The sequence below is a fragment of the Lepeophtheirus salmonis genome, chromosome 9 (genome assembly GCF_016086655.4).
Source record: "Lepeophtheirus salmonis chromosome 9, UVic_Lsal_1.4, whole genome shotgun sequence".
In the NCBI taxonomy this organism is placed as follows: domain Eukaryota; kingdom Metazoa; phylum Arthropoda; class Copepoda; order Siphonostomatoida; family Caligidae; genus Lepeophtheirus; species Lepeophtheirus salmonis.
This window is the reverse complement of record NC_052139.2, coordinates 13,413,768-13,439,428: the sequence shown is the minus strand read 5'-3', so window position 1 is coordinate 13,439,428 and position 25,661 is coordinate 13,413,768. Positions and strand designations below refer to the sequence as shown.

Here is a 25,661-nt window from a genome sequence, read left to right as displayed (position 1 = left end):
CTTTCAACAAGTGAAGTGTGTGTCCGGGTCAGGGACCACATAATTAAAAATGGATTTATTCCTACGCAATTTTGGTTCTCTACTGTTCCTACTCTCCCGTTCACATCATTGGTTTATGGATGTGGAACGGTCTCTCTTCTAGATCATCCCGAGTTGGATGAGGGTACATCGAGAAAGATGTCTCCCAGGGACGAGCAGGGTGCTCGGGTCCTTAAAACCTCAACAAGGGTGAATATTATTTCTCCCAGGGACGAGCAGGGTGCTCGGGTCCTTAAAATCTCAACAAGGGTGAATATTATTTCTCCCAGGGACAAGCAAGGTGCTCGGGTCCTTAAAACCTTGATGAGGAGTATTGTCCTCCTTTCTCCGGTGCGCGTGCTGAGAGCACGGTACGTCTATGGAGATAAAGTTTTGCAGTACAAGGAAGCATGTTTTGTCCGCGCCTGTGCATGGATGGAGCGGATCTATAGGCTGCTGTTCATGGAGAGGAACCTGTTTAAGCACCGCCATGGATTTGGTGCTTGGGGGGTGATGTTATGTATTTAATATTTCCTTACATGTTTTTATCTTCTTGTATATTCGTCTATGTATTATAAGTACTGTGTTTTACGTATTATAAATAGTCTTGTCTTTTGTAAATATATTAGGGTATAGTTAGAATACACATGATCTTATAAACAGTGTTACATTATTCCTCCACGTGAATTCTTCTCCTCATTTCTCTCGGTCATCCTGGATCTCTCCTATTATAAATAAGCTTGTGTCTCTCCCTCGTCAAGACGCAACACAATTATTATCAGGCGCTAATCTTTTAAGAATGAAAAATCTATATAGACGAATCACATTTGCACTAGAAAGATTAATTAAATTGAGGAATTTATTACCAGTAACTAGATTTCTTGTGCGGATGTGTATTTAATTTTGAAATAAATATATGTAATTTATATGTTTTTAATCTTATAAAAATAAGACTCTTGACATTATATAATTAATTTTTGTGTTACTATAGTTTCACTCAGTAAATTATCTTCGATTCTAATTTAGAAATGTAATTCTAAATCTATACAATTCCACAGCAAATATTTAATCCCATTTATTTCATTGACAATTCTCGGAATAGTTCATTTTTATACTAAGAAAGATTAATAAGCACTTTTTTCAGAGAACAAGTTTAAGAAGTTTGTTCTGTATTAGAATGTGCTTTGGACGAGTCTGTTTATAAGTATTCTTGAGCTATAAACAAATTCAACAAGAGTCGAAAGCATTAATTTTCCGACCATATTGTATCCAGCACCAAATCCTAGACGAGCCAGAATTAAAAAACAAAAATTGTAGAGTTTAAGTATGATATGCCGAAGTCAATAATCGAGAGGAAAAAACTGAATGATACAGTTGACTGAAGAGAAAGTTAAAGGAGTTTATTGTTGGAGGAGATAGTATAAAGAATGAAGTCTCATCTTTGAACGTAACATCCCTTAGAGGTGGTGCACACGAAGTATATGAAATAATATAGGAGATACACCATAGATCAACTAAATTAAGGTAAGAGTTGAAGACCTCAGGGATCTTCTTAGTCCACGGAGTTCACCATCGAGTCTTGTTCGCTTCTTTCATCCCTTCAATACCATACTTAACTTTTTTTTAAAGAACAAGCTGAAGAAAAGCACATTCTGTGTTTGGAATAAGTTTTGACAAATCTATGTATAATTACTCTCGAGTCATAAACAAATTCAAGAAGAGTCTTAAGTTTCCATTTTCACCAAATGCATTGTATCAAACACAAAATCCTAGAAGAGTCAGAATCAGTAAAGGATTATTGTAGAGTTTAAGAGTATGATTTACCTAAGTTAAGGAGCGTTCCTAGATTTCATCCTTTGGGAGACTTCGCCCCAAAAATTATCAACACCTTAATACAATACTCGTATAAATTGTTTTATTTTATATATGATAATATTTTGGGGGTTTTGGGGCTAGCAATTCCACTCTATAAGTCAATGATAGACATAGTAAAAACTGAATGATATATTTGATTGCAGAGAAACCTAAATAAGTTTAGTAAAGGAGGAAATAATTTAAGACATGGGTTACAGAATGAAGTACGAGGTTCATATCTTCAATCTGTAACAAGGATAATCAAGAAATTAGATCTAAAAGGAAGATAAACAAATAGAAATGACTCTGTAGCTCAACAACAGTGAGTACTTATCAAAGATAAGAAATTTTGAATGACGAAAAGTATCATGGAGGAACAGATCAATAAACACTCAATTTTCATGCAATTTCCATAACATGGAGCCCCTATTCCAAACTATAGGTAAAAAATACCTTGAATTTTGATTACAATTTTAAGAACCGTTTATCGAAGTGTGCATTCTTCTTAATCGACGGTTTCTAATCCATGTTTCTGTCACTCTATTCGTATTCCTCGTTATATGTTCTATGCCACTTGAGAAAATAAGTCAACTGATATAAACTGAATTTCAGAGTGAGAATGATAAATGATTACCCTATGTTTTGCCAATTATCTCGCTCCCTTAGAGGCGGAGCACAAAAGTATATTATAAAATGATGTAGGAGCTTATTCTAATACAGCATAAATCAACTAAATTCAGATAAGAGTTGAAGACGCCACGAAGTTGAACTCCATGAGCCTTGTTCTTTTATCGTGGCGAAATGACTTCTTTTATTCCTTCAACACCTCACTGGGAGATTTACCACAAACAAGCGAGGAAGATAGATATAGAAACAATAAATATTATTCAATTGATGAATTAGGGTTCTTGGTTATGAGGATATGCAATATTTGCTAAGCTATTCTACTGAGGGTGATAGATCAGCACTTTTCAACCAGCCAAATAGTGATCGAAAGACGGTTCCTTGCCCAGGACTAATCTCTAGAACAGGATCTCCTCCACAAAGTATCAACTTCTTATCATCTCACTTTGCACTCAATTTCTTCCATTAAGATCTAGGGCGAGATTTAACTTCGAACAGTCTCAGCACATTATAAGAGCAAAAGCTTTTCCGCTTTTCCAACACGTTGGTTCATCCCCCCTCTTTTGGTCATTGCGTTGGGTAAGACTCCTCCGGTATAATAGGAGAGTCTATTTCAAGGCGCAATGCAGGCATACTACATGCCATATACTAAGTAAATGGAATGCTACTCCTTATCTGAAGACTCCATGCGTGCTTAGTTTCAGCATGCGGATAATATATTCTATTGTTATTGGACTACTAGTGATGACATGATCCTAAGCTTTTGATTGAAAGTAATTCCAATATTATATAAATAAATGATACGCCGAAATGATACTACCCCAAATAGAAGCAAGCTAAAATGATCCGCGCTGAAAAGAGCCTCGCTAAAAAGATGCGCGCCCAAATGAGTGGACACAACCTCATCTACAGAGTAAAAACACAGTGAGATTTCATTCATCAAACTCTTATACAAATATATACATATATCACGGAATTTTATATCTAAATCAAAATGATACTATTAGTTCTGGACAAAGACGATCGGTAGTCACAGCAGCAACTCAATTAATATCATTTCTAAATTGAATTCTAAAGAATTTATCCACCATTTTGTTTCTAAATTTAAATACTATTATATAGTTATTATAATAAATAATAATTAGTTAAATTAATTTTGCTTCATCAATTATTTATCTAAAAGCTTTAAAATAAAAAAATAAACTAATTTTACTCTAAGCATATTTCGTATTCTTTTAAAAGGTGTCTAGATATATAAGAAGTCCTTACACAAATACTTATATGGTTAATATGAAGCACACGCTTGATGCTATATGCAAAAGACCTCCAAGATTTCATAAACATGATTACAAACGGTATGAGTATTTCCAGGGCTTCCTTTGCAATAAGAGGGTATGGTACGACTTGCTGACACCAAAACGTTGACATTGTTGTTGTTCTGAAGAGTTACTGTTGAAGCAAGCTTTGCTGAAATTCAATGATTTTATCGAGATATTCATTGTTCACGTCTTTTGTGCCAACACTAAACGTGAAAGGCTTCCAGGTTTTCATCCGCTTCAATGATGTTGACTCCACCGCCCTGCATCTGTCGATTCTATATTAAATAAACAGCGTCATTGTTTAATGAAGTCCTTGTATCATTTTAATAAGTTAGTAAAGTTTTTATTCGAAAAAAAATAAGTATTTTTTTTAGCACGATAGAAAATGTCTAAGTAGTATATTAGTAGTACAATGACTAACTCGTCAATTTGGAAGACAAATTTTCCTCCTTTTTCACAGCCAAAAATGACCTTTAATATTCCAATGGCTGATCGACTTTTAAATCTTGGTCAGAAGCCAATAAATTGTCAAATTATGGTTAACTTAATTTTTCTATTCCTAGATGAAACAAAATGCCAGTGTTCCTTTTTTTTTATTTGTATTCGTAATAGGCGAATATTTACGTATTTAATTTGTTTGGTATTCTATAATTTATGAAAGTACACTGTTCAACAGTAAAAATGTTACAAAAACAGTATATGCTCAATTTAATAGAGTTTGATCCCCTGATTCCAAAATTGGCCATATTTTTTCTCTTAGAGCCTCGTAGCCTTCGGGAAAAGGCCCATTTTTTGGGCTATTTTTAATGTTCAAAGCTGTTTTAAGCCCTCGGCGTGGAAGATAAGGATAAATTATGTTAATATATTTTTAAACCAAATGTTAAAAAATTCTAAAACCATTTTTAAAATGTCAGCATCATACTTATAACTCGAGTTATCATTGTTTAAAGTGGAAAACAGGTGCTTTTTATTCAAAGGTTGGATAGTGTTAATTAAAATTGAGTACACTATCTTTTGAGACGTAATGATTTTACAAAAAACGTACAGACAATAAAGATATCGGTGCCAGTGATTGGAAAAACTTTGTAAGAAATATTCATTTCATCTTTTCACCTGCTAATTATGAATTCATATGCCGTTTATACAAAAACCATTAAATACAAATTAATTGACTTTCCTAATTCACCATCTTCAAGTTCGAATCCATGAGGTGTCTAATTGAAAAAAAAAAAATATGTACAGAAAAGTTTCATGTTTCTTATAAAACTAATTTAATGGGAATAAAATTAAAAAGAGGAAATTCATTTAGAGGAACTTAAAAATATTAATCTTTTTTTTTTAAATGAAATAAAATAAATTACAAGGGTAATTTTTCAACCCAAAACGTCGAAGCAAATTTGAAGATAAAAAAATAGTCCATTTATTTATTAGCGATCACAAACTTCATTATCTCAAAAAACTGATTTTGTCATGAACTTTTATATATTTTTTCAACAATGAATAGAAAAAAAATATTCCAGTTTTTTTAGTTTTAAATCAAAAAAAAAAATATGTTTTTAAATAAAAAAATATGTTTAACAATATAAGGATTATTTTCGGCCCATAACGTCAAAGCCAATTTGAAAGATAAAAATTAGTTTTTTTATTTACTAGCGGCTACAAAGTACTTCATTAAAAAAACTGATTCTGTCGATCAACTTTTATATTTTTTTCACTAATGAATAGAAAAATGTTTAACTTCTTTAGTTTTAAACAAAAACATTTATCTGTAAATTAGAAAGGTTATATTTGGCCCAAAACACCGAAGCCAATTTGAAGATAAAAAAATAGTCATTTTATTTACTAGCGGCTACAACGTTCTTCATCGCATAAAAACTGATTATGTCCAAACTTGTATATTTTTTTCACTAATGAATAGAAAAATGCTTAAACTTTCTTAGTTTTAAATAAAAACAATTATCTGTAAATTACAAGGGTAATTTTCGGCCCAAAACGTAGAAGAAAATCAGATGTTACTCTCTTGCCACTAAATATTTTTTTGCTCTTTTAAGATACTCTTGGCGTTTGGAGATTTAAAGTCTCAGAACTGATTCATTCATCGGCTCGCACCTCTTAAAAAACCTACCATGAATTAGAGCCTGGTGGAATTTGCTGTTCTCAGGGGAAAATAACTTAGTCTTTTTTTTTTTTACTTTCTGTCATTTTGGATAACTCTCTTGCGTTCGGTAAATGCATCATCATAATGTTTCTATCTTTGAAATACATCTCTCAGATGTTACTCTCTTGCCACTAAAAAGTTTTTCGCTCTCTCAATATACTTTTAGCCTTAAGAGATTTAAAGTCTCAGAACCGATTAATTCATCGGCTCGCACCTATAAAAAAACTTACTTTGAATCCCTGATGATCAATTTTTTACACAAAATAACCTTAATATTAATTACAAGATTACTCCTAACGGAACTTATTTCTGTAAAAATTGGAAGGGTAATTTTTTCCAAAACGTCAAAATTTGAAGATAAAAATTATTTTGTTTTATTTATTAACGATCACGAACTTCATCATCTCATTAAAACTGATACTGTCGATGAACTTGCGTATATTTTTTCACGTATGAATAGAAAAATAATTACTCTTTCTTTATTTCAAATTAAAAAATTATCTATCAATAAGAAGGATTATTTTTGGCATAAAATGTCGAAGCTAATTAAATTACAAAATTATAGTCCAATTATTTATTAGCAATCACAAACTTCATTATCTCATAAACAATGGTTCTGTGGATGAACTTTTATATTTTTTACACCAATGAATAGAAAAATGTTTAAGATTCATTAGTTTAAATATAAAAAAATCTCTATCAATGATAAAGGTTATTTTTGGTTGAAAACATCGAAGCCAATTTGAAGATAAAAAAATTGTTCTTATATTTACTAGCGTCTACAAAGTTCTGCATCTCATAAATTACTGATTTTGTGCATCAACTTATATATTTTTTTCACTAATGAATCTGAAAATATTCAAAGATCAATGGGTCTCTTTTTCATACCTTATTTTTTAATTTAAGAATTTTTAGATATCTAATCCTTCATATACATATGGTGTCCCATTTACTAGTATTTTTTCCTTGCAAACTTATATTTTCTTGCCTTGGGAATAATTATTCCCTCATTATTACTTCAAACAAAAGAACAATGAATAACTTATGTTGTGAATACAGATCGACCCAAAATTATTAATTTCAAGAGCGTACTTTAAATGTAATTGATCCCGATCAAAAAATGAAAATCAAGAGATAGTTAGATATTCCAGAAGTTTAAGAGGAAAAAATATTTATTTTTTTAGCATAATACAAAATTAAAGTGTGTTCCATTTATTGTACAAGTAAGATAAGTTTTACTTTTACAATAAGAAAACATTCTTATTTGTGTTCTGATGGTTACGAATTTCATTTATATTAATTTACAGACATTTATTTTAAGTTTTGAAATCACTTCTAAGAAAAAAAATTATGAGAAATGAGATCAATAAGTTTGTAGATGATCTGGAACATGAGATCGACATTGCAATCATCAATTTCAGAATGTTTTCATCCCTTTCAAGGTTTATGTAAAGAAAATGAAGTAATAAACCTTTTTAAAAACTAAATATTAAATGAACATTAAATATACCTAAAAACAGTTAATCTTCCAATCCAATTAATTATCAATTAATCAAATCCATCAGCAAACATTGTACCTCTCCCAAATACTTATATCCCTGGAAAGGATAACTAACCCCTTCCTAGGAGTACCTCCAGGATTTTATTTTGAGTTGTGGTTCTCTTTTAGAAGAAACAAATCATTTGAATTCGCTTATCAAAGGTAAATGACTTGGTGGAGGCAGGGACGCCCGCAGGATTATATAGCTCCTCCCCCTTTGCAGACGCCCAAGGTAGGAAAACTGTCATTTCGCTGCTATCGAACACTCATTTTTAGCTCTGGTTCTGATGGCTGAATTGTAGTAGATGGTTTCGGTAATGATAGCTCATTGACAGTACGAAGTGGTTCACAAGAGGCAGAAATATGATTTGCATATAGGGTGTAGTAAAGTTCAATATGAGCCGATAACTAATTTATTAATTTAAATACATTATAAATATTTTTTTTTATGTCATCCCTATTCTTTCAAGAAACTTGTTTCAGTGATTTTCCAAGTTGCTGTGTATATATATCCTGATGTTTTTGATCTCGGAAGATTTTCTTAGTCCCTGAGCTAAGGTAGAAAAATAAATTATTTAAAAAACCTTGTAATAACTTGAGATAGTCTATATAGGCAATTAAATATCTTGTAACTTCATAATAGTTATAAACAGAAAACTTAGAAGTAACAAAACATTATCAAATTCAAACCAGCTAACACATACCATTTTTTATTGATATTTAAGAATTCCACGCGATGATGAGGTTGTCTAGTTTTAGTTTAGATTGGAAAAAGTCAATTTTTTATTATGATACTTAATTTGTAATCAATTTTTCATTCAGAATGACAAGTAGTACCTTTTTTTTTTTTTTTATATTCAGTTTGAAAAAATGTAAAATCTACCAACCTAATATTTATGAACCAACTGTTAATAATGATGAAAAAAAAAAAGAATACAGCAAAAAGTATGAAGTAAACTATTGACTTTGAAAATAAACTATTGACTTTGTAAATATGAACACCATAATGTTATTTAATATATAAATACATATCAGAATTGAGTAAATTTCTAGAACAAAAATATTCTTCGTATGTGTCCTTCGATGACCACCTTCAAATTGAAAATGTACTAATAAAAACATATAATAATTGACAGGCAATGAATTGTCAAAAATATTCTCAGAACAATCTTTAACAACTAATTGTTTAATTTATTTCAATTAATTGTACTAAAAAGGGGAATGAATGGCCATATATTAAATATTTAAATAAAATATTTGATCATATAAATATATTTAAATAACATAAAAAAGGCTTTATAATAAAGATATTGAATAGAAGAGTATTTGTGTATTATAAAGCACTGTAGTCATTAATTAATTTTTTTAATGAACTAATATCAAAATCAGTAATAATAAATAATTTTTTGTACAGATTGTTATATTCAATAATTTTCTTCAATGGATTTTGAGAAAATGTATTCAAGTTTCAATTCATTCAAAGGAATTTTAAAAAATATAAAATTATGGGTGTTCTATCCAAGCTCGAAGAGGTGCTCATTTAGTGTTGATAGAAAAGGCTTCACCACACAAGGATATGCAATAAAAATTAAGGGTTAGTGCCTTTATTCGATTATAATAATTAAAAAGAATGGGACATGAGGATTCTCTGTATGTTAAAACGCTCCAAGAAATTGGCAAATTAATACAAGCAGTGGAAGAAGGTATAGTCAGGTAATGAGAAGACGCTCAATAGGCCTTGTTCTGTAAAAAATCGTTTTAAAAAATTCCCTTAAGTCATGAAAAATCAAAAACAAAAACAATAAGTATTATTATTATTATATATATTATTAAGTTGGCGGAAATCCCAAAAATTTAACAAAAGAGCCTGGGAAAAATACAGAGAGCTCAACTTGATTTGAGCAATAGGCCTATGATGTTTTTAGGCAGGTGCAGTTTTTCAAACTTAAAAGTTTTATTTAAAAAACTACGAAAAAAATTATTCAATGTTGACATGATTGTTGTCTCACTTTCCTTTTCTTTCTCTCCACTGCAAGGACTAGGGGGAAGCTTGCTATTTAGTGACGTCAGAGCGTTGTAGGAGCGACGTAAACGCCAGAAAAGCAAATATGATACGAGTCAACATAAAAGCAGTCTAGAAATAAATATTAATAAATATGAAGGACTTTTACGGAAGACACAGAGGCGGCTTGCCACAAATAGTCAAGGCTAATTTGCTTGGTTTGCTATGTTGATAATTTATTTTAATAACTGTTTTAATTATATGCAAAGAAGAGATGGTTTAATAATATATAATTAAATAAATACCAGTCACAATGTATTTTGTGAGCCTAGTATGCTGTGTTTATCAGTTGAATAAGCCTTTACTTTTTCCAATTAAATTTATAAATAAATAGGTATTCTGTGGTACAATAAAATTTATATTGCACACCTTTACACCACTCCTTTATATAAATTTATAAGTAGTTTAAAAATAGAAAATTTCAAATATTAGTTGGTAATAAAAATGGTTAATGCTATAATTCAAATTAGACATTATGAGACGTCGAATGACAACTTGTACAATATGCTTATGCGAGTTATTTACTTCTTGCTCTCATAAAAAAGTCATAATATTCTTAATATGACATAATCTATCGAGATTTTATGCAGGATACTCAGGTCTTGGAAGTCCAAATATCTTCAAATACGTTATAAAAAAAATGTTGCATTTTATGAAGAGATTTTAAAGATTAATATTCCTTCTTATAACGTTTATTATTTATGAAATATATGTTTGTGTTGTGATTGTTTTAGTATCCTTTTTCATTAAATATGTAAAATCGCGGGCATTTTTATTTATAGCTATCAATACACTAAGAAAAAATAAAATTTGTAAAAACAATGCATCTAAGCATAATTAAGTAAGCATTTGATGTATTTTATATTATATTTGTCACATAAACATTGCGTAGATTCAGGCCAAAGAGCTACGCTAATAGTCACACTCCATGAAATTCTAATTCATTATTAACCTTATTCTCAGAATAATAACTAATGAAACGACAAAGTAGAGTATTTCGAAATATATTTGAAGTTCCAAGTTTAAAAAAGAAGGCTTTAATTAAATATAATCTACATAATAAAAAATATACCATCATACATTTATGTTAAATATACAAAATTAAACAATTGAATCATATAACTAATAACAATAAATTATACATACAGAATATTGAAATAATAGATTGATCCAAATAATATTTTCTTGTTCTGACATCGGAATCCAGTTTCCATTCATGTCCATCCATTCGGAATCCATTCATGGATGAATGTTTCCTCTGGATTCATTGATCTCCATGTACTCATTGTTCCTAAAAGCTCATATTTTTTCATTTGGATATCTTACCCACACGCCTTCTGATCTCCGAGTTCATGTTTATTTAAAGGGACCTTGTCTCTTTGCACCCCACTTAGTGGTACTCATGTCCTTTAAGTATAATGAAAAAAATAGTTAATTTTGGAAATATCAAGGTATTTTATATTAACTTTGGAACTCGTGACCTCCATGCTCAAAACTAATTAAATTTTTGTATGTATTCTATGGAATAATTGTATAATTTTATAAGAACTATTGAGTTCCCTAAAAGTACAGTATAATCGCCTGATAGAACCAGTAAACAGAGGAATAGACAAAGTTCTCAATCTATTTCTACATTGTCATACGAGCTAATTACAAATTTTTTTCTCGAGAAAAGTTAAAATGTAATTAAAATAGGAATAGGATTCTTTTAGTATTGACTGGACATATTAAATAAAAATAGAAAATGAAATACATTCTTCAAAATATAATTTCTCTATTTATAAGTTCTCCGTTGTGTTATTTTATTGATTCATTCAGCTTTACTTTGGACATGCAAATGTTATTTTTTATTGTGATTTTTGTTAGGCACGTGGAGTTATCCAAATTTTTCCTAGTATTTGCTCAAAAAAACTATTTTTGGTGAACTTTTTCATGTTTCACGTTTGTTTGTTACCTTAACAGTTTTAACATATCAATTTTAGATAGGCAACAATAGTTTGGAAAGAAATGAAATTCTTTAATTTACAATTAAAGAAAAAATTAATTTTCCTCCGTCCCTGATGTTAAATGGGTAAAAATACATTTGTTCGTGTACCACTGAAAAAATTAATAAACTTTTTAAATTTCACCTAAAAACACTAATCTTCATTATGATAGTAAAGATTATTATTTTTTATTATGTGTCCTACTTCCTCGATTGATCCCAGCGATGCATAATTTTGTGACTTTGTTTGTACTTCTATGTAGACATTAAATAAAACTGGGATATTTTTTGGATCTATTATTATACTCTACATAGAAATATCTACACGTGTAATAATAATATAATCTGTAAGTAAATATGAACACATTATACAGATGTTTATCAAACATAGCTCTAATTACATATTATTTTAAATAGGAAAGATTTTGGATCAAAATACAAAATTCGAAACTTTTTTATATTTTTCATCACTACACCTCTGTATATCTTATGTAAATTCCATGTCTTTTTTTGGAACTGAAAAGAATTTACTGTACATCTACAAAGTATTTACCATAGTTTTTAGCATTTTGCATCCCGTCTCCTCCCTAAGAGTTACATTTGGTAGACAATGAATATGTAGTCTATTATTTATGGAGTTTCCCCCAATAATATATTTGTAAATCTCTGAGCTGCTGCTTTTTTCCTTAATTTCTTTTAAAAATATAGACTGTATAATTTTAGTAATCACTGTTGCATACAAATTATATAAATCTACAGGCGGTTGAAAGATGATACCATCGTATGAAAATTCCCGAATCTAGCCGGTTATTTCTTATCACCTTCTCCAGAACCAACACAGGTATCAATGAGGACCAAAAGATTGCAGTTGAATAATGAAAGACAAGATTCAATGGAGGATACATTATTTATGGTAAAGAACTTTCTATCAGCTTAGTAGATTTTGTATTAAAAGACTTTAAATCTCCTAAACACAAGTATCATAAGAGCGAAATGGAGCAAGTGTATAACCTCTTTAAACAAAATAAAGGTAGAAGATATTCTTCTGTGCTCCTTTCTGTTGCTTTGATATGACACAATGTCAATTCACATAATCAAACTTCTAAAATGGTTATAAAAGTTACGATTTGTAGTTACAAAGAACTAGTGCGTATAGTACATATATCAATTAAAGACATCTGTCTCAAAAATAAAAAAATATTCGAGCAAGTGCCAAAATTAATAAAATAAAGTCAATTATTCTTGTCTTATCAATCTGTGATTCCTATACTAACAATACGAAATTACTGAATGTACACAGTGTATAATGTAAGGTTAGATACTTAAAATTTGATTTCCCAATTTTTGGTACAAGAGTGTCTGTTTTCATCAGAAACCAGAAACCCCCCCCCCCTCTCCGGACAAGAAAAAAATCCCATATTTTTACCCGTAAACAAGCACCCTCCGTTCTTTTCAACCCCTAGTATTTCACTTTCAAGCCATCTACCCCCAAATACTTTACCTGCATGCTTTTTTATCATTACTATTGAGGAAGTACAGCTAGTAAACGACAGAGGGCTAAATACATAAATGAATATTATGCTCTTTAGGGACGGTTATAGGAGTATGCTAATTTCGAGTTAATATTAGAATGTAATTACTAATTAGGAGAAGACCAAATTGTATATAGATATTTTCATTTAAAGGCAAAATCATTCGACTCTAAGTCTAAGAGGTTTCCTTTGTTAGAGAGTTTTAGCCAAAATATATAAAGAGACTTCTGCCTCTTACAGTTGCCTTGACAAAAATGAGCTATTCCATGCTGATATAGATTAATAAAGGAATAAAAAATATATTTTACTTTTCCAGAGCCTCAATTTTCTATTATCATTATTTTTTACCTAATTTACTCTTGATGTTCGTATTTTATTCAATGAAAACATCGAAGAATTAATATTGTTTCCTTATGTCAATTTATGAAGAAAACCTAACTATTTTTTTATCAAATCAGTCCAAATTTTGCTGAATCTTTAAAAGTAAATTAGTTTAAAACACCATTGGATCATGTTATTTAGTTGTTTAGTCTTGCAATAAAACTTCCAAGTATAGAACTTGAGTATAAAAGTTATTTTTGTTTTAGGTCCTGAGGATTTGCGTGTTTATTTATTTATATTAAGTTAGGTTACATTTTATGCAAATTCATTTCGTATACATATATTATCTTGTATTTATAATATATTAAAGAAGTAACTCGAGAAGTAAAGAATTATTCCTAAGTGTATAAACCTAATCGCTGCAATTAAATTACATATCATGGCGCAGTTGGTAATTACTGATAATTACAGTTAAGAATCTTTAAAAACTTTAATTAAAAAAAAATGATAAGTGGATTTTAAGTTATAAAAATTGATAAGTGAAAATGGTTGGACGAGGTGATGACTTAAAGAAGCGATCAAGTAACACGAAATGTTAATAGCATAAACAGTTTGGGTAAGTCCATATTAGCACAGAAAACTTCTGAAGGTAAATTATTCCTATAGGAAAAAAGAATTCGTCTTCAAAAAGCCTATGAATCATTGAAGGGTCATTATAGGGAATTGATGGACATAGATCCAGATCAAACTGATGTTTACAATACCCAATTGGAGGAATATAATAACAAATATCAAGATAAGAACATAAAACATAAAAGTGCACAAATTTTTGACGGCACGCCCAATAAACATACATCAACAAGATAAAGAAAAGGCACTTATCGATAAATTAATTAGAGATAATATTATTAAACGAGTTTCTAACCCGACTGAATAAATAAGTACTACATTTTTCGTCAACAAAGAAGGAGGCAAGGGAGTCCGATAAGTAGGTGATTACACACCTCTTAACAAATATGTCAAACGTCCACTTGTTGGTTTTGTTCAAAAAAACAATTATGGATATCCCAAATAAACGCCTACAAGGTTTCAGAGAGAAATTAACTGATTACAACTTCGAATGGGAATAGGGTCCAGGTAAATCTCATGAGAAAGTGGATGCTTTGTCAAGAGCTCCAGTATTTGACCCACCTGATGAGTTGGATGTGAAGTTTGAGGATAATACAGTGTGGTGTAACAAAATTTGTACAGATCCTAGTGTGCAATAATTGATCGACACATTAGTAAACGACAGTGAATATCAAATGATACAGGCATTCAGGTCGGGAACAGAAATGAAGAAATTTCCAATCAACCACACAGCAAAAGAACTTTCGTCAATCTGGGATCAATTATCTCTATTTGATGATGATGAATACACACTCCTCATTTAGGACAACAATCGTATCATTGTTCCTTCGGCCGAGCGAGAAAGAATCTTACAATTACTTCATATACCTCATGCAGGCATTGTGAAAACAAGAAAGGCGGTGCAAAAAAGAAAAAAAAGTTTCCTCATACAATCCCTATTTTAACAAACTACTTAAAAATCTTACAACAGCACTGAAGGAATGAATTATATTACTCTTTAAAAAAAAGGCAAAAACACAGAATATGTGCAGAACTTGAGACCTATTACACTCTTAAATGTACACTATCAAATTTGATCTGGATTAATCGTCGAGAGAATGAACTCAATTCTAGAGGAAGTTTTACCTATTTCACAGTTTGGGTTTAGAAAAAATGGATCAATCAGCGATGTATCAGTATCCGTTCGAGAAGGGATAAGATGGCAAGACAAAAGAAATAAAAAGATGGCTACAGTTTTTATTGATTTAAAAAAAGAATTCGATACAATATCGCACGATCATATAATTCATCAGCTCCATACTTTAAATATAACTCTAGGAAATATAAATCTGATGACATCTATCTTAAAAGGATCAAAAAGAGAAATTGCCCTAGGGGAGGAGTAAAAATAAATATTGGAAGAGGATGTCCATAAGGAGACCCCCTAAGAACATAACTATTTAACTTGGCATTAAAACCACTACAACTAATCACTGAGGACATACTAGATGGTACAAACATAAATGGGGGAAATATGAAAGTATTTTTTTTTTTTTTTGCAGACGACGCCATATTCCTATTTGACGAAAATAACATAAAAAATTTTTTTTTAACATTGTAAGAATATTAGAGGAGTTTAGATGCCTAAGTGGACTGAACACAAATAGGAATAAATCTACATTTGTGATATATGTGCTAGAAAAAAACAGTTTTAGATAACTTGGAAATGCAGGAAAAAGAAGAGGTGGATCTTTTGGGAATTATAGTGAACAAATCAATTACATACACAAGGGATTATATTGAAAATGCTCTTTGAAAACGGATAATATCCGCGAAAAAGCACAATTTGAACCTAATAGACAGAATAAAAGTGTTAAATCGAATATTAATTCCTTCACTGAACCATTGGTTCAGAGTAACAAACTACAACCATACGATAAATCAAAAATATTTGAAAATGAATACGTAAGGGGACCTAAAAACATAATAAAACACAAAATATACGTAAAAAAATATAAAAGTGGACTGGGAGCAGTAATTTAAATGCTCACTGGATATTGATGGTATGTTCGATGACAAGAAAAAAACCTTCAGAAATTATTGTGGAGGGAATTAATATACGATAAAAATTATCCTCCTTGGGCAGAAGCAATGAAGAATATAATTAAAAATGAACAGGTGCCGCTATCTCCGTTTAAGAATGTAGATATAATTTACTTCCCTATCAGTAAGATGAATATTGAAACGTTAAGTAGAAGATGAATTAGGACCGCCGAGGAATAAATGGCATCAAACAATACGACTGATGCAGCCATTGCAACTATCGAAGTTGCAAATAAACTGGAGATATAAAAATGAAGAAAGAAATAAAGCCACAAATTATTCTAGCCAATTAATGAGGGGTAAAATTTTTTAGGGAAGAGAAAATGAGCCAATTTTTTAGCACTTTTTAAAAAGGACAGTAATTGAGACAGGCAAGGTGATAAATTGATGCTATGGAATCTATGACAAGGATCTAACTTCGTATTGTTATTTTTTTTTACTTCGTAATAGTTGACATTTATTTGATGTGGCAAATTATAACTAATAACTTGTAGATATGATTTAATATTTGAAATAATAATATGAAAAAAAAAAAACTATGCAATGTTCGGGAAGCAAATGAAATCATGAACTTTTATTTTGGTATTTGTCTTAAAAATGGGATTTGTAAGCATTATAATTCACTTTTAATTTATCATAAAACTCACAGTAAAAAATACCATGGTAAATATATACAATATCAATTGTTACAAAAGACTTTTGAATTCTCTCAAAAGCCAGTACTACGCATACGGTATATGGACTTCCAAGACAAGTAATAATACTACTATAATGTTTACTTATACATAAATCAGTGCAACTCTATCTGATCAATTAAAGAAACATTGAAAGATAATAATGATAATGTGATATTGGTTAATTTATCCTGTAAAATATGTATTCATATTTGCAAAAGGTACAATAGTATTTAAAATCAAATTACAGAACGACTGATTTTTTAAGGATTAATATTATATCTACAACCTGATGTACAAGTGCCGTGACAAACTTCTTCCATGATTTTGTTATAATCAGAGGTACACAAACAATATCCAAATTTATGAAATCCATCACAAATATCATCAGAAGAGATTTTTTTTAAAAGATTCTTTTTGATTAACAGAAAAAAATATATATCAAATCAAATATATTTTCCTATTTAATATCAATAATTTAGTTACCCGAACATTTTCCAAAAGTTTGGCACACAAATACTTTACACTTTTCTAAAATTTGTATACATATATCGTCATAAACCATGTTGTTACAAACTGGATTTAAGACAGAAACAATGAGTAAAGTAATATATGAAATCCTGAGTTAATATCGATAGGCAAAGTTATTCTATAATTATTTTACCATTGCAAACACCACGATATCTTGTCATCTTGACATTGTCTTTTGCTCCATCCTGCGTTCAACGCACTTTCCTCTAAGTTTAAAAACACCCCCAAAACATAATGTTTCTACCTTCCATGCTCATAAGTGCAGATGGTATTTTTAGGGTTACACCCAGCATTTTTGTTCATCCAAGTACTTTACTTTTTATACAATGTAATGAATATTGAAAAGTGAGTGACAGATCCCAAGAAACGGACATTTAAGGAAGTCTCATACACAATTATAACAAAATAAAATCCTAGTCGCCAGGGCCAGTTAATGGGGTAATCTTGCAAGGGATTCCTTCCTAAATATGCACATTTCTCCATTGATACTTAATTCCGGATCCTACTTACAAAAGAAATTTCCTTTCACACTTTTTTAAAGATCTACTGCCTTCTTTTATCTCTCTCTCTTTCTTCCACTTTTCTTCTCTTCCTAGCTTTGGCACTCAAATATATAAACTTTTTTTATATGATCAATTCATAAATGAGTTATATTCTTGAAATATTGTCATGGTCCTATCTTGAATTACAACGATATAGAGCATTTTTGAGGCATCTGGTTTAAAATCGATGTTCAGACTTTCAGCTTTGATTGTAATACTTATAAACTTTATGTATATATTCTTCTTGAAGCTGCGAGTCACTGAAAAAAGCACATATTTTCAACTTTAAATAAAGATAATTCAAATTATAAGCATGATTCAGACATTTAAAAAATTACTTTAGAAATTTGAATCCCTAGCCTTTGTAAATATGTATATTCATAAAATGGATCACTTTCTTCAACACCAAGTCCCCAAAAAAGCTTTGAATCTCATAAATGGCCAAAAATAACAAAAACTTGATGGAATTTTGGTGAAAGCCATGTTTCCAATTGAGAAAAATAGGAGCACATTCAATGAATAAAGTTCTACTAAGTTTATCATATGCTATTATAGTAAAGGAAAAAAAGTCTGATTTTGGTGAATAGTGTTATTATTCTATGTAATAAACTTCAAAGTTATTATAAAATGTATTTGAAAGAAAGTCTATGTGTGGATTATTTTGGTGTTTTTGTTTTTTTTCATATAAGACTATTGACCGTTTTGTAAATTTCAGGAGCACTGGGTGCACTGTCAGGAATCAATTATATGGTGACAATCAACTGCATTCCTGATGGGGAGTAGACCAGTGCAACATACCTTAGTTCTAGAGCTTTTCTCTATCCTGATGTAATTTGGTAAACAAATTTGGGCTCTCAAATCTGAAGTTGTTTCGTCCATATCCAAAAATCTGAGTGAAATTTTCCCGAGCTTTCGTTATTCTTCATCAACTAGTTTATTAGGCATTCAGATATCCAAATCGTAGGAGGAAAGCATTCTACAAAAGGAGAAAAATATTCTGGGATCTCTTAAAGTTTCATCAAATCACTATCCAAAGTATAGTTTAAATTTTATAGACAAAATTAAAGGTTGAAATAAGAAGATTATTAAAAGAGTAAACCACATCAGAAAAAAATTTATTTGAAGATAAAAAAGACGCTATATATACGAAACTAGACTCCAAACGACTATCCGTGAATGGGGGCTTGGAATGAAGCATTTCGAGTCTTTCTGGGACACTTTTAATTTATCATGGCCTAGAATGCTCTGGGGAAGTGGAGATCTCTTGGCAAAGAAAATAAAGAGCAAATTTCTGGAGGAGAAGGGGTAAAAAATTGAAGAAATACTATTTATGGGTCACAGGAAGTTTTTATCCACAATCAAAAATGATACATATACTGGAAAGACATAACCTTGTCATGGAATTCTTTGTTGAATAAAGTACTTCCACTTGTCACTCAAGATGAACATCCATCTTTAACACAAGGATCAACAGTAGATGATAATTCTTCTATCCCACTGGAATGACCTCCAGACTTAAACTCCTGCAATCAAAAACAGAACATCGTCCTCAAATGTTTTTGCTTACCTCAAGATTGCCAGCGAGGAAGCTGGAAATACCTAATGAACATGGTCCGATCACTCATTTTACAAAGCCTTAGAGTCTCTTCCCTGCAAATCTACTAAGGACGATATAAATACACATTTTAAGTCAAACCTCTCAAGACAATAGTAATAAGAATAATCAAATGCCTTGGAGAAGAGGAAAACAAACATTTGTTAGATTGCTGATACATCATAATGAAAAATCGGTTAAGCAACTCGAGTAAAACATGGTTCAGATACAGACTCGCTACCTCCAGCCTCTATACAGACAAGCCAAAAAGAATGAAGAAGAGAATACATGCTCCTTTTGTTTTAAAGAGTGGCATATCTCCTTATTTAGGAGTGGAAAGTCAAGGAAATTATACTAAAGGATTTTGGTCTAACTCTTGCCATGAATTACTGCTCTAACGAAGGATGTTTGATATATCACCTGGAGGTCTCCACTTCTTAAAAGCAGACTCCATTCTCACTAAAGCCATTTCCATGATGTATTTAGTAAGGATCAACCACCTCGACATGTATGGTCAATGTCATCAAGTGAAACGTTGACTTTTCTTTCGGGGCTCTTGGAGGCTTATATCGACATATACAAATAATAATAATATTAAAGTACTGGGTGAGCTAAATTTAGATAATTGTTCCGAAGGGAATGATTTTATAACATATCAGGAATAGTCTCACTTCCTTGCATTTCTTTATAACTTCTTCTATTATAAATTGTATGTCATTGCTACATTAAACAATTTGTATTCTATAACCCACGCAATCCATCAGAATACCAATCCGTCTAGAACATGCGTCTTTATACTTCAAAGACCTATATATTTCCTTTATTCTATCTCCATCTTTGCTATTCTTACTTCGAGTGTAGTCGCTCGCAAGAACTTTTCAGCATTTTTTTGTACTATTTTGTGTTTTTTGGTATAAGTATAGCTTCAAAAAATTTCAAATGTATATTGTGTGATGAACAACTTAATGAACTGAACTTAATGGTTGCTCACGTCCATTCAGCTCACCCTTCTACTTTGCTTCCATATTTAGTCTTATCTGAAAAATCACTTTATTCTTCAGAATTTAAGGACGAGGGCATTAATAACACGGTCCGTGACTGTCATTTGCCTGAACCTTCGATCCCTACTCCTCTCCTAATTCCTTATCCGGAGAAAGACATTCTTTTTCTTCCTTACCCTTCTGCTCAACATGCTACTCCTTTCCCTTATCTAACATGTAATCCTTGGTGCTTTCACCAACCTTCGTCTATGTAAGGCTAAGATATATCCTTTTGACCTTGATTATGCAATTTATACAAATGCATCCTGTTCAGGCTGGGGCATCAGTTTTCTACAGGACAAATATTTCAAGAGACATAGTTAATCACAGAATCCTTTTACCTTTTTAATTACTTGGAAATGCTGACAATGCGCTTCGCTATTAAACATATCCCTATAAACTCAACTGTTTAAACTCTCGTTACTGATAATACGACGGTTTTTTCTTATTTTAAGAGACTCGGAGGGTCACATTTCAAACATCTGTCGGATCTAACAGAGTATGCATGTCCTTAACTGCTACACAAACAGATCCATCCTCAATTCTTTTGGATTCCGTCAGTAGAAAACTCTGGAGTGGATTTCCTATCTATTAACATGGGACTTCTAACTTTATCTGAAAATCTTCAAATGTCTCACAAAAACTGCAATTACTTCGTGTCTTCTCTGTGCCATCTGGTAGATCATTATTTTTCATGGTCAGACAATCCCAATGCATTGGGGATAGAAGCTTTCTCAACAAGTTGGAATCATTACAGTTAATTTTCTTCCAGTTCCTCTTTTACCTAAAGTAATCTCGAGATTACGCTCCTGGACGACGAGCCGTCCAGTTATCATTATAACTCCTCTCTGGAGGGGCACCAGATGGTTCTTGGACCGTATCTCCCTCTCGCAGGGCTCAATAAATCTGGGGTATGGTTCCCAAGTCTTAATAGACCCTCGATCTCAATTTCCACCAGACATCCTACAGGAAACACTGAATGTGTTTCCTGTAAGCCTAGAAACATCTTTATTGAGAGCAGGGTATTCTCATCCTGCCATCAACATTATAAAAAATGATATTCGTCCCTCATCCGAAAAATATTATAATTCATGCTTTACGCGGTTTATGTATTTTTGTACTGCCTCTAAAATCTACCCTTTTAGTGGTTCTCTCATAATTATGATAAACTATTTAACACAATTGCACACTTCTTCATCATTGTCCTTCAGTTCACTTTCCAGCCACAAAGCGGCAAATATCAAAAATCAGTGTCAGCCTGCAGTATTGTTTAACGACAAAAACTTAAATAATTTTATGAAAGGCCTCTTTAATAAGAAAACCTCTTATTCCTCGTTATAAGGACACCTGGTCCGTTAAAGTATTTCTTGAACATTTAAAGTCCTTAGGAGCCCTGGTAAATCTTACTTATGAAATTTTATGTAAAAGACTCTAGTCTTAGTGGCACTTGGATCTATAGCCAGGGCCAGCAAATTACGCCTATTGGGTTCCAAAATTCGTTGCAATAGAGACGGGTCTCTCTCTGCCTCTTTTATGATTAGGGAAAAACTAGTCTTTACGCAACCTTCGTGGTGGTATTACCCTCGATTCATTTGAGGATGACGGCCGGCTTTGTATGTGTTCTCTTTAGCTAACACGACACCCCATATTCGGAGCCAATCTGAAAATTGTTTTAATACTTTTCCCCACTAGCAATCCCCCCCCCCCCTTTAAGTCGCTGGCTTTGATCATTGATGTAATCAGGAGGAATTAATATCCTATCATTAAAACCCCACAGCTATTAAGGCCTCAAACGTAATGAAGGTAGCTCATTGGAAAAATAGTTAAGCAGGGCTTTTGATATGAGAACTCAATTACTTTCCAACGCTTTTATAACGTTCCTCGTTTATCTTGAAATTTTAGGCAGATATGAACCTCAGAATCATGGGTTAGGATCTCCCATGCTATAATTTTTTTTTTAATCTTCAATTCAATATTGAAAAACATCTCTAGAAAATAAACCATATCAAGATATTACTTCTATCTTGGTGAAGAGCTAATAGTTATTTGAGAAGAATTGTTATATATATATATATGTGTGTGTGTATTAATATTATAGTTTTTATATGTTGAACGATATCGTTTTAGTGTTTGCTTTATATCTCACTTTACTTATAAGAATATTAAATATGTCTAAGAAAATGAAAATATACCTTTTGTCAATTATAAATAACTCAGTAAATTAATGTATCTAATTCATGAAAACTACGAAATCGGCTAACGCGATCACGATCTTCTCATGTGGCTTAATACATTTAAGGGTTTTTTCCTGCTAGACACCATGTAACTCCTTTTACAAATTGTTTAACGTTACAATGACACAAAATTTTATACATTACCTAGGTTTATCCTTAGTAATGTTTGATTTCATTAATTGCGTAGTTAAACAATTATTGTGTCCCCCCTCCTCCATCCCTTCGATGTTTTCTGTCTCTTTCATTCTATTTAGATTTTTTGGTGCAAAAATGAAGATAAAACAAAGGAAATATAGGTCTTTGAAGTAGAAGGGGGCATGTTCTAGACGGGTCGGTCAAAGTTTTACTTTTCCGATGGAGTGTGGGCGTTTGCCGGGCCCAAATGGTATTGAATAAAAATTATTTAACTACGCAATTAATGATTTATACATTACTACGGATAAGCCTAGTTAACATATAACTTTATTTTGCTAAATGTTGTGAGCATATTTTAATTTGCTTTTACTTACAGTTATTATAGAAATATTGTGATTATTTTAAGTTTTTTTTTTTTTTTTTAAGCTGATCAACCATTTTGTTATAAATGTACTGATATGTATAAATTATTGAATTACTTTAATTTTTTATCAAGCTGGCTACGTTTTTTTAAAGCAGTTGATTAACCATAAATTTTTGTTATAAATGTAGGGGTCTTTGATGGTATGAATAAATAATTAGAAAGTTCATCATTTAAGTGTTTTATTTTAATTTTAAATACTATATACCTATTACAGCTGACAACGTCAATAATCACAAAACTTTCATTCATCATGGTAGACAACAGTCCCAAAAACCAAATTGAATGTACCTACACCATGACATTACCTCACAATCATATTACCAAATCATTTTGTCTGCAACCTTTTTACGGCAATCATTTTACAGTAGCCCTCAAATTTGAATATAAATATTTTTATTTTTTTTGCATATATTTGTACATGAAGTCCAAAAACCTGGGGCTTTAACCTATTTTTTATTTTTATTAAGTATTGTTTTAATGTTAATGCTCATATTAATGTTCATTTAGTGCATATTTAAAAAGATAAAAATAATTTTTTTCTAGAAATTATAGGTAATTGCTCCAACAAACAAATACATTGAAATATCATCATTTCAAATATTTTTATTTTCCATTCTTATAAATCCAAGGTAAGTAGTATACAATGTTTGTAAAACTGTAAAATTTAGTGTAATCGGGACTAAATGCAGCCGATCTTGTTGAATGTAGACCGGCCAGAGCACATTTGCCATTAAAACACATTGCAAGAGATGCCCCAGAAGCCATTGACTTAAGGCCAGTGTTTGGACCAGTACAAAACACTCCAGGATGCCTACAAACATTATAACTAGTTTGTTTCATAATCGTCACTCTATCAGCTTGTAATACCTTGCTCTCTTCATTAGTAATCCCGCTCACTATATACACATTTGAATATAAAAATGAATACGTTAATTTTACTTTATTATTTCACAAAAATGTTACTCGTTCCATTCGCTGCCTGGTGAATTATTGATCGGTCTATATTCATACATAATGAAATAACCAAATCCGTAAACGTGAATTCCCCTACAGTTTTTATTAAGGCAATGTCATTTACTCCTGTTGTCTCATCAAACCCTTCATGAATCACAGTTTTTTCAATATCCAATATCTGAATATTAGACTGTTCTATCATCTTTGAACTCCCCACTTGTACCTAATAACGATTGAGATTTCAATATGTACATAATATATGTAATTGTATATAAAAAAGTGATGTTTCCATGAGTGAGAAAATAAAGATAACAAATATTTTTTTTCTCACTACTTTTTTTGCCCTATTCTCGACGGAGAATACATTTAAGCAACTTCCAGTAGTTATAACCCATTGTTCATTGGCAATTATTCCACTGCAAAATACAAAATCAATTTTTTTCTTTTTCCTGATCAATACATGCCATGGAAAATCTTCATTTGTAGCAACTCTCAAGACATCATCATTGCACGATCTGGAAATAGAAGTTGACAGCCCGCAGGCTTATAGAGAAGAAGAGTTAAGGTACAAGATAAAATATGAACCAATTTTTACTATAACAGCTTGTTGGACAATAACCCCAGTATCCATGAGTATAAGGAGTATATGTTGCACACCAAGGAGATCCTAATTTGTCAACTGTTGTACAAATATTATATTTACGGTTCTGATATTCGAACGGGAATACGCAAGTCTGTCCATCTATGGTTTTACAATTCTCTGCAATAGGAATATCATGAAATACTATGACCAGTCATTGAGGACCACTTACTGGACCAAACAATGGATATGAAGAAAATAAACAATGAAGTACATTCAAAAAGGAACTTCATTTTTTTGACACTCTTTAGTAAAGGCTTTTAAGTAAATGTACTTCAATTCTGTAGACCCCACATTTTTAAGGGATATTTATATTTATACAATGATATTGTAACATTTGTGTCAGGTAATATGTATATATATTAGAAAAAGGTAATAAAATACGTAGCTTTAAGGATTATTAGTTTTTATAAACATTATCACTAGTAATGTGCCGCAATCTGAATTTTGCTGCATGAGTATTTTAGAGTTTCTAAAAAGAAAAAACACACTCGAGAAATTACAATTTATACTCGTTACTCGCTTTGAAATAATATTTGGCAAAGTTATATTTATAAGTCCTTGTTTGACTCCGAGTTGAACTGAAGATCGACATTGGAGTTATTCTTGTAGATATGTTACAATAAAATTCAAATTTTATTCCCCCCTTTCGAACCTGATTAACTAAGAGATAGTTTAAAAAAAGACATTTTGATACCAAAGTACTGTCTTTAGCTTCAATATTTAGGAAGTTATGAGCAATTTATCATCAAAATTTAACCCAATTTTT

At 31.1% G+C, this 25,661-nt stretch overlaps 1 non-coding gene across 1 annotated transcript; it reads right to left on the bottom strand.

The window, feature by feature from the left end:
• Positions 1–23,732: 23,732 nt before the first annotated feature.
• On the bottom strand, positions 23,733–25,212 carry LOC121124300 (uncharacterized). The gene is made up of 3 exons (XR_011781769.1): positions 25,065–25,212; positions 24,262–25,012; positions 23,733–24,194 (listed from the first exon to the last, which is right to left on the bottom strand). It is a non-coding gene; the product is annotated as an uncharacterized protein (transcript).
• Positions 25,213–25,661: the final 449 nt, after the last annotated feature.